The 8,855-nt window shown below is 38.5% G+C and overlaps 1 pseudogene; it reads right to left on the reverse strand.

Annotated features, from left to right (window-relative positions):
- Positions 1-6,028: 6,028 nt before the first annotated feature.
- LOC134363709 (high mobility group protein B1-like) lies at positions 6,029-6,675 on the reverse strand (annotated as a pseudogene).
- Between the last annotated feature and the right edge of the window lie 2,180 nt (positions 6,676-8,855).

Below are 8,855 nucleotides of genomic sequence, written 5' to 3' on the forward strand. Positions count from 1 at the left end.
GAAAAATAATTTTAGATCTACAGAAGCAGGAATTGCTTACAGAACATGTTATAGTGGTTAGACTGTTGGACTTGGATTACTTAGGTGAGAACCCCTACTCTGTGATGAACTGGCTGTGTGAACTTGACATTGGTCTAACCGCTTTGATTTTCTGCTTCCTTATCTACATGATGAGAATAATAACTGTGGCTGTAAGTGCCACACCAGTAATAATAACAGCTACTATTTATTCAGTACTTATTATACACCAGACACCTTATACTAATTACCAGATTAACTCCTCACAACAACCATATGAGAAATAAAATTTTCAGCTCATAAATGAGAAAACTCTGGCTCCAAACAGTAAGTTCAAGGTCACACAGAAATGAAAATGCAGAACTGAGACCCAAACCCCAGTATTTAATTTCTAGAACTTACTTGCCTACAAACATGCTACATTAAATTTAGATGGGCTAAATTCTATTCCAGACTCTACACTCTTCTTAAGCTAAATGAGGGGGCAGGACTAGGATGAGTCTCTAAATGGTTTATCTGCAATACCCACCTGGCCCATTTTTGTTAGATGCTTCCAGGATCTTAGCATTCAAAAGGATTGCAAAAGCTAAGTCCTGGGTCAGTAGGAAATACTTCTGGGATTAACTAGTGAAGTCTGTCGGGGGCATGGCACAGGTGAGGAATGGAGTCACTTGTAACATATTTGCCATCCCTGGGAAAGATAAGGACCCTTCTGGCTGTTATAGTTCATTATTCTGCTCCTACAGTTTCTCTTAGTAGCTGCTGAGAGGACAACCAAGATTGATTTGGTCAGGCAAGGGCTACCTTATAGTACAAGACTGTCTTGTAGAATTTTCTGCATGATGGAAATGTCCAACACAGTAGCTACTAGGCACACATAGCAAATGAGTACTTGAAACCTGGCCGAGCAGCTCTATGTTTAATTTTTAAAAATTTTAATTAATAAAAATATAAATTTAAATAGAGCCATGTGGCTAGTGACCACTATATTGGTCAGTACAGTTTTATAACAAAGATCAGTTGGCTATGGATGAACATTGTGGGCATGAAAACCAGGAGAGAATATACCCAGGAAGCTGAAATTCAGGGAAAGATAAGGTTTGACACAAGGGGATACTAAGGAAGGACCTGGATGTCAAAGTTGGTAAGTGATGCCAAATTTAGAGGTAGCGTGGAGAGTAAGTTGTCAGAGAGGGACAGGAGGCAGGAGACTTATAATCCAACTTCTTGGCTGTGTAAATCCTGGGCTAGGTCTCCTTGTTAATCCTGAAATTGACAGGGCCTGGGCTTAGGTCATCTCATGCCCTGCTGGAGCACAATATGCCCAGCCTCCCTACCCATTCCCAACTATCCCTTGGACATTCCCAAATCCCCACTATTCCTTAGAGTCTTCCTACCAGTGTCTGCCTATAGGCTAGATGAAATAGTCCCATCTGCTCTGCTTGACTACCAAGTGAATTGTTAGCACACTTAGTGGGTACTTCAATACTTTGGGCTCTTTGTTATCAAAATTCAAATTGAATTAGCTTAATCAAAATGAGGAATTAAGGGAGGGGAATTGGAGTCTCTCAGACAAGAATTGAGCATCTGAGCCACAGGAATGAATATTGATAGGCTTCTGCAGGAACTGGGATTCGGTCAGGACTTTCTGTCTCTCCTGTCCGGCCTTTTCATTCCCCTCCATCTTTCTGTACATTGGCGATCCCTGCTCTGCCACGTCGCATGGTGGGAAGCATGCCTGCTAAGGATTTCAGCCAGTAAGGAAAGATACCCTGCATCTCTCTCTGTTTCCAAGTTTGAAAATATCAGGGAAGGAATTCTGATTCAGGTGCTCACCCTGTGGGGCAGAACAGGGAACAGTATCATGTCCAAACATGGGTATTCCTACTGGAAATTACAGAGCTGCAATTGGGGGAAGAAAGGACAGTTCCCCGAAAAAAAGGAGTACTGTCCCAGGAAAAAAGGAAAAAACTAGTTAGGGTAAAAGGGTAAGTTTCCATTTGAAGAAACAATGGGATAACATAACACAGATAACACATATACATTACCAAAGGCGTTTTTTTTTTTTTTCTTTTTAAAGCAGACCAAGCATAATATGAAACCATCCTGAAGAACCAGGGTGATTTTTTCTTCTCCTTATTAAGATCCAAAAGGAAAACAACCCAGATGCTTTAATTACTTTCATGGTGGAGGTGGAGGAGAGTCCTGCTTTTAAACGAACATTGTATTCATCCATTAATTGTATCAGGAAATTGAAGAGACGCTTTGGCTTTATATTTGATTATCTGAGTACCTATTGAATAGAAAAGTATTTTTGCATCATTAATGATAAAATATATAGTGATAGTGATGGATCATTTTAAGTATTATTTCCTTATTTCTGGTCTTAATCACTATATTTAATAAGGAAGGGGCAGGTCCAATAAAGGATGCATCTGGCTTCAAACGATTAATCGATTTTTATAGAACTTACAAGCCGGCAATTCTTTGGAAATGACACAAGCCAGCATGAATCACAGCTCCCTGCACACACTCCCCAGCTTTCCCCGACCAGCTTTACTTTTACTAATCAGCTTCAATGGACTGTCTTGGGGCATTTTGACAAAGGTGCATCCTTTGTCTCTTGCATCCTGAATTAATGCTGTAGGTAATTCGTTTCGGGGGCTGAGGTCACTTTTATCTGCATGCAAGTTAACTAAATGGTTTTTATTTGCTGCTTGAAATGTGAGTCTCTTCCTTTCATTTCCTCTTTGACTCTTCTCCACCGTTAGTTTAATTGGAATGTCAAATTGTATCATTCTGTGGGGAGCTGAACTTCTTGAGATTGGTCGAGAACAGACTTCTCGAGTTGGGAGGGCAATTTTTCTTTGTAATGACATTTCTAATTCCTCTAGGCAGGAGATGAATTCATCTTGTGCATTGACAAGAAGGAGGGAGCCTGTGGCAGGCTGCAGATCCAGATGAGGAACATGCAATCAGTAGGAGAAAAACACAAGTCATGTCGAGACGAACAGAGCTGGCTTGAATGACTGAGGGGCACCACTTGGAAAGAGAATGTAAGCCAAAAATAAAATAAATTAAAATCCTGTGAATTCTTGTTGCCAGTGCATTTAGCTTCTTAAAGGTATGCAGGTGTCTTATTTATTGCTGTATCTCCAGAGACTGGAACAGGGATAGCAAATACCTGGTGTGCTTGCCGCCACTACTACTTAATCCTTCCTTGGTAGCCGACATTGCTGATCACTCATGACACTTCCCTGCTGAGCCCACATGTAGACTCAGACTGCTACAGGCAGTAACCACCAGTTGATCAGAGTTGGCACACAAGATGGAAGCTATTTGCAATGCCTGGCTTAGAACACTGAAACTATTTAATAAATACTTGTTGAATGCACAAGAAAATGAAGACATGTTTCCAGAAATTATGGGACTTTGTGCTACGCCCCTCTTTTTAATTTAAAGAGCAGTTTTTGCTCAGATGACTTCCAAGGAGCCAGATCCAATATCGTTCTTTAATTTACACTCATCATTTTACCCTCCACAAGAGCAGGGATAAAAATGATTAACCTCAAGCTCTGTTTATCTTAGCATTCAGGCACATCTGAGCATGTCTGGAGGACTGGTGAAGTGAGTCTGAGAATTTTATCCTAAGGTATGACAGTTGGGCACATGGTAGGATCTAAGGCAATGAGCCAGAATGCAAGAGAGGTAAGATCATGAGTATTGAATTTGATGTCCTGATAATTTGCCAGCCCAATCCATGCCTACTTCTAAGGGAAAGTGGGCTACAAAGGAAGGTCAAGTAAAACCTTAAAAAAGCTAATTCAATAAAGTAGTCACGAGAGATTGAAGGATCAGGCACCAAGGGCACTGAGCAGCATTTGGAAATGCTGCCCTCGTCAACATCTTCAGCACAGCTCCTGTGGCAGCGTGAGTGCAGAGGGCAAAACTGAGCAGTAGCTTTTTTGACATCTTTTGTCATTATCCTAAACAGGTACCCTCCACCCAGCTGCTGCTTTGGGACTGACTCTACCAGGAGACATCACCCCAGGGAGGTGGAGTAGGACTGGAAGGCAAATAGGTGTCAGACCCTACACAGCACACAAGAGGACAAGGTCTATCCCTTGCAGGTGAAACACCACTTGGGGACTCTTAGAAGTACCTGGGAGAAATACTGGGTGGTGTGCAAGAGTCCCTGTCAAGCATCTGGGGAGAGATGACGAATGGTATTATAATATCATGATCCTGATTTACCTTATATGAGCCGAGGGACTCAGGTTGCAGGCATTTTGAGGACATTGCTACCTCAAGGACTTTGAGTAAAAAGGACTGCGAGTATAACACACACACACACACACACACACACACATTTCAAAACAGGAATTTTATTTTCTTCAGAGCAGCTCGATCATCAAAATGCGTTAATTTAATATTTAATGGCACACAGTATTTGGCTTGCTACAAAGGGACCTCCACAGAATTCAGACTCAGCCCTCCAGGAGTGTATACAAATTAAGAATACCTGTACACACTATAATGGCCAAATAAAAGGCTCAAAGCAGTGCATGGATTTTCGGTGCAACATTTCTATCACATATAGGTCATTTTGCTAAGAGGATTGAAAGCTGCTTTAAAGCATATGAATATATTATCCAATTTTCTTGACAAAAATAAAAGCTTAGAAATTCAAAATGACAGGAGCCAGGTCTGTATGGCTGGAGGAGAATCAAAGGAGTCTGGAAAATTTGATTAACTCAATTTGCTCCAGTTCCTTAGGGAAGCTTCAGAAACCAAAATTACTATTTAATAGTCCAGGTAGTAAATTTGGATTGAACAGATCTTTATGACCTTTCCGCAATTGTCTTTGAGACACAGTTCTAACTGAAGGGTTAGAGACAACAGAGGAAGAAACATGACAGCATTATTGAGCCTCCAAAATACAAAGAAATTTCCATCATCTCCAAACCTCCACCAGGCCAAAATAAGGAAGCAATAAAAACAAGGATTTGGATAGGAAACTCTGATGCCCTTGAATCAGCCCTAATCCTCTTGGTTTTTCTGCAGAATGAAATAACATAAGCCAGTGTGACATAAAGCAGTTCTTAGCCTTTCATTTCTATCAGGATCACCTGGAGAGTTTGTTCTATCAGGGATTGCTGGGCCGTTCCCCCAGAGGTTTGGGTTGGGATCAAAAAAGCTTCAGTTCTCACAGATTCCCAGGTGATATTCATGCTGTTGCATAGGGGAGCACAATTTGAAAGCCACTTGTGAAATGACTGATCACTACTGTCTGAATCAGTTACTTTACTGGGCTTGTGAGATAATGACTTTCTAATTCTATACCTTTGTTTGTATTTATTAGTAGGAATTATTCTGTATAGAACTTTCCTTTATGCTATGAAAGCTATGTGATAATCTATGAAATATTTGTACAGATCAAGCCAGAAAGGCAAGATAATTGTTTAATTCAATTCTTTTCATTATTAAATTTCAGAGTAATGATTAGAGCTTAGTCATCTCCAGAGGTGTCCTATGAGTTCTTTCTCTCTCCAGAGTCACCAATCAGGCAGATTGTGCCTCTCCATGGGACACAGCTGTCAGGAGTATTACACTAATGGATCTTTCTCTCTCTATTCCTACCTCTCTCTCTAAACCCCTCTCCAATTAGATTAGCAAATGCAGCAGATTGCCTATGTTCTTGATTTTCTAAAGAATCAGTGTTGTGTTATATTATTAGGTCTACAGTATTTTTGTTTTGTTATGAATTTCTGCTTTTATCTTTTTAAATTTCCTTCCTCTGCTTTCTCTTTTTCCTTTTTCTTTTTTTTTTGTTTAATTAATTTTCTTTTAAATTTACTTTGGTATTGAATGCTATAGATTTTTCTCTTATTGCTGCTTTTGATGTATCCCACAGATGCTAATTCAGTTTTTATTATTATTATTTTACACAGCCTTACATTCAATTTTTTTCTTTAAAAGGAGTGAATGGTATACAGGGGTGTTAAATGCTTTATGGACAAGAAAAAAAAACTGCACTGGAACCAACTTCTTCACCATCATCATCTTCCTCTTCGTTGTCATCTTCTTTGTCTTCCTCCTGTTCCTTCTTTTTCTTGCTTTTTTTCAGCCTTGACAACTCCGCTTTCACTGCATCAAGCTTTCCTTTAGCTCAGTGTGCAGCAATATCCCTTTAGTATTCTTCCTTCAGCTGAGCAGCCTTGCTTTCATAAGGCTGCGTGTCGTCTGCAGCAGTGTTGCCCACATGTCTCCCAGTGTCTTTGCAGCATTGCCAGTGCATAGGTCGGGATGTTCTCCTTTGATTTGGGGGCGATACTTAGAACAGAACAAGAAAAAGGCCGAAGGAGGCCTTTTGGGTGCATTGGGATCCTTGAACTTCGTTTTTGTTTCCCCTCTAGGAGGGATATAGATTTTCATTACTCTTTCACAATGGGCCTTGTCTGCCTTTGCCATGTCTTCAAATTTTCCTTTCTCTTTAGCAGACATGGTCTTCCACCTCTCTGAGAACATTTTAGAAAACTCTGAGAAGTTGACTGAAGCATCTGGGTGCTTCTTCCTGGGCTCCTCCCGACAAGTTTGCACAAAGAATGCATAAGATGACATGTTGCCTCTCGGCTTCTTAGGATCTCCTTTGTCCATGTTTAGTTATTTTTCCTCAGCAAGACACAGCGTCGCCCAGTGCCCTTCCAGCTCTCACTTGCCCTGGTGCTGTGTCTGTGGAGCTCAATGTACTGCAATGGCTGCAAGAGCAAGAGCCAGACACCCAGTTTCTACTGTTTTATTTTCTAGAAATTTCTCATTTACGTTTCCTTTCCTCTTCAACCCATAGTGAAATACTTCAGTAAAATAAATAACCTTGCAGACAAAAAATAATTTTATTTACTTCCCCACCATTCTTTATACTATAGTTTTTAAATATACTGCACCAATATATGTTACAATCTCTACATTTCGGTAATAATTTTTGCTTTAGTCATTTATATTTTTATGTAATTTTGAAAAAATATGTATGCCTATATGTGTGCATACATGTGTATGTCTGTGCACATATATACACTTTTACTAATACTGATATTTACCATCTCCGGGTGCTCTTGCATCCTTCATGTAGATCTGCATTACCATTTGGCGCCATTTATTTTCAACCTGAAGAATGGCCTTAGCATTTCTTTTAGGGCAGACCTCATGCCAATAAATCCTCTCACTTTTTTGTTTACATGAAAATATTTATTTCTCCTTTATTTTGAAGGATAGTTTAGTAAATAGAATGCTTGATTGACAGGTTTTGTCTCTCAAACTGAATATGTCATTCTGGTGTCTTCTGGCCTCCTTTGTTTGTGATGGGAAGTCATCTATTAATCACTTTTTTGTTCCTCTGTAGGTGGTCATAATTTTCAGTTACTTCTATCAAGATATTCTCTTTATCTTTTGCCTTCAGCAATTTGACTATAATGTAATTAAGCATGATTTTCTTTTTATTTTCACTGCTTTGTTTTGCAAAAACTGACCTTTTCAAATATGTAAATTGATAAAAATCTGGGGAAGTTTGAGTCATGATATCCTCAAATATTTGTCTGCTCCTTTATTTCCACTCTGGCTGGATTTTGATTACATGTATGTTGGACCACTTGATATCGTCCCACAGGTTTCTAAGGCTTTGTTATCGTTCTTGAATTGCTTTTTCCCAATTCTTCAAACTGGATAATTTCTATCAGTCTATCAACAAATTCGCTGCATCTTTTTTTTCTGCTATCTTCAAGCCAATCCTTAGCCCACCTAGAAAATTTTTCATTACATTTAATTTACTTTTCAGATCTAGAATTTTCATTTGATTCTTTTTATAGTTTCTATTTCACTGCTGAAATTTCCTACCTGCTCATTCATTGAGATCATATGTTTTTAAAATTAGTTTATTATGTTTTCTTTTAATTGTTTGAAAACATGAGGTTCTTCAAAAAGTTCATGGAAAGATTTGCATTATCTTTTCATTTTATTTTTCCATGTACTTTTTGAAGTGTCCTCATATTTAGAATGGTTGCTTTTAATCTTTACTAAATCCATCTAGGACTCTCTCAAAATCTGTTTCTATAGATTTCCTTTTTCCTAAGTATGGTTTATAATTCCCTTTTCTTTGTGTACTAATTTTATTGAAAACTGTCCCTTTTAGGGAATATCTTGAAGCAACTCTGGATTCTGGTATGAGCTTCTGAGGAGTTTGGTGTTCTAACAGGCAATTAATTTGCCTCATCAAAAACGGTAACGTTTGTCTTCCCCACGAAGTGTTCTTTAATAGTAGATATAAGATTTATTTTGTTTCACAAAAGATTTTTGATGCATAATTGTATATATTTGTTCTGTCTCATTGACTCCAGTCACACATGTGTTGTTTAGGAACTCCAGTCACACATGTGTTATTTGGGGACTCCAGTCACACATGTGTTATTTGGGGGCTCCAGTTATACATGTGTTATTTCTATCCTGCCATTTTTCCATTCATTATTCAGATTTGTATTTCCCCCATGACATGTATTTCTCACATTATGCTTTTATAACATCTACTTGATTTTTGTACTCTTTCTAATTTAGGATCTTTTTCCCCCTGAGTTTTTCTAGTTTATGCTTCCTTTCTTTCAGCTCTCTTTTCATCTCTTTCTGATATCTAACTATCTCATTTCTAAAATATTTTAAGTTTTGTTTCCAACATTCTTTCACTGTTTTGGTCATTTTCTTAATTTCCTTTTTATTAAATTTGAAATATCTGGTTTTAGTTGTAATTTTGGGGGACGAAAATGTGGGTTTTTAAAAATGCTTTTATTGTC

Source organism: Cynocephalus volans, chromosome 15, assembly GCF_027409185.1.
Source record: "Cynocephalus volans isolate mCynVol1 chromosome 15, mCynVol1.pri, whole genome shotgun sequence".
NCBI classification, from domain to species: Eukaryota; Metazoa; Chordata; class Mammalia; order Dermoptera; family Cynocephalidae; genus Cynocephalus; species Cynocephalus volans.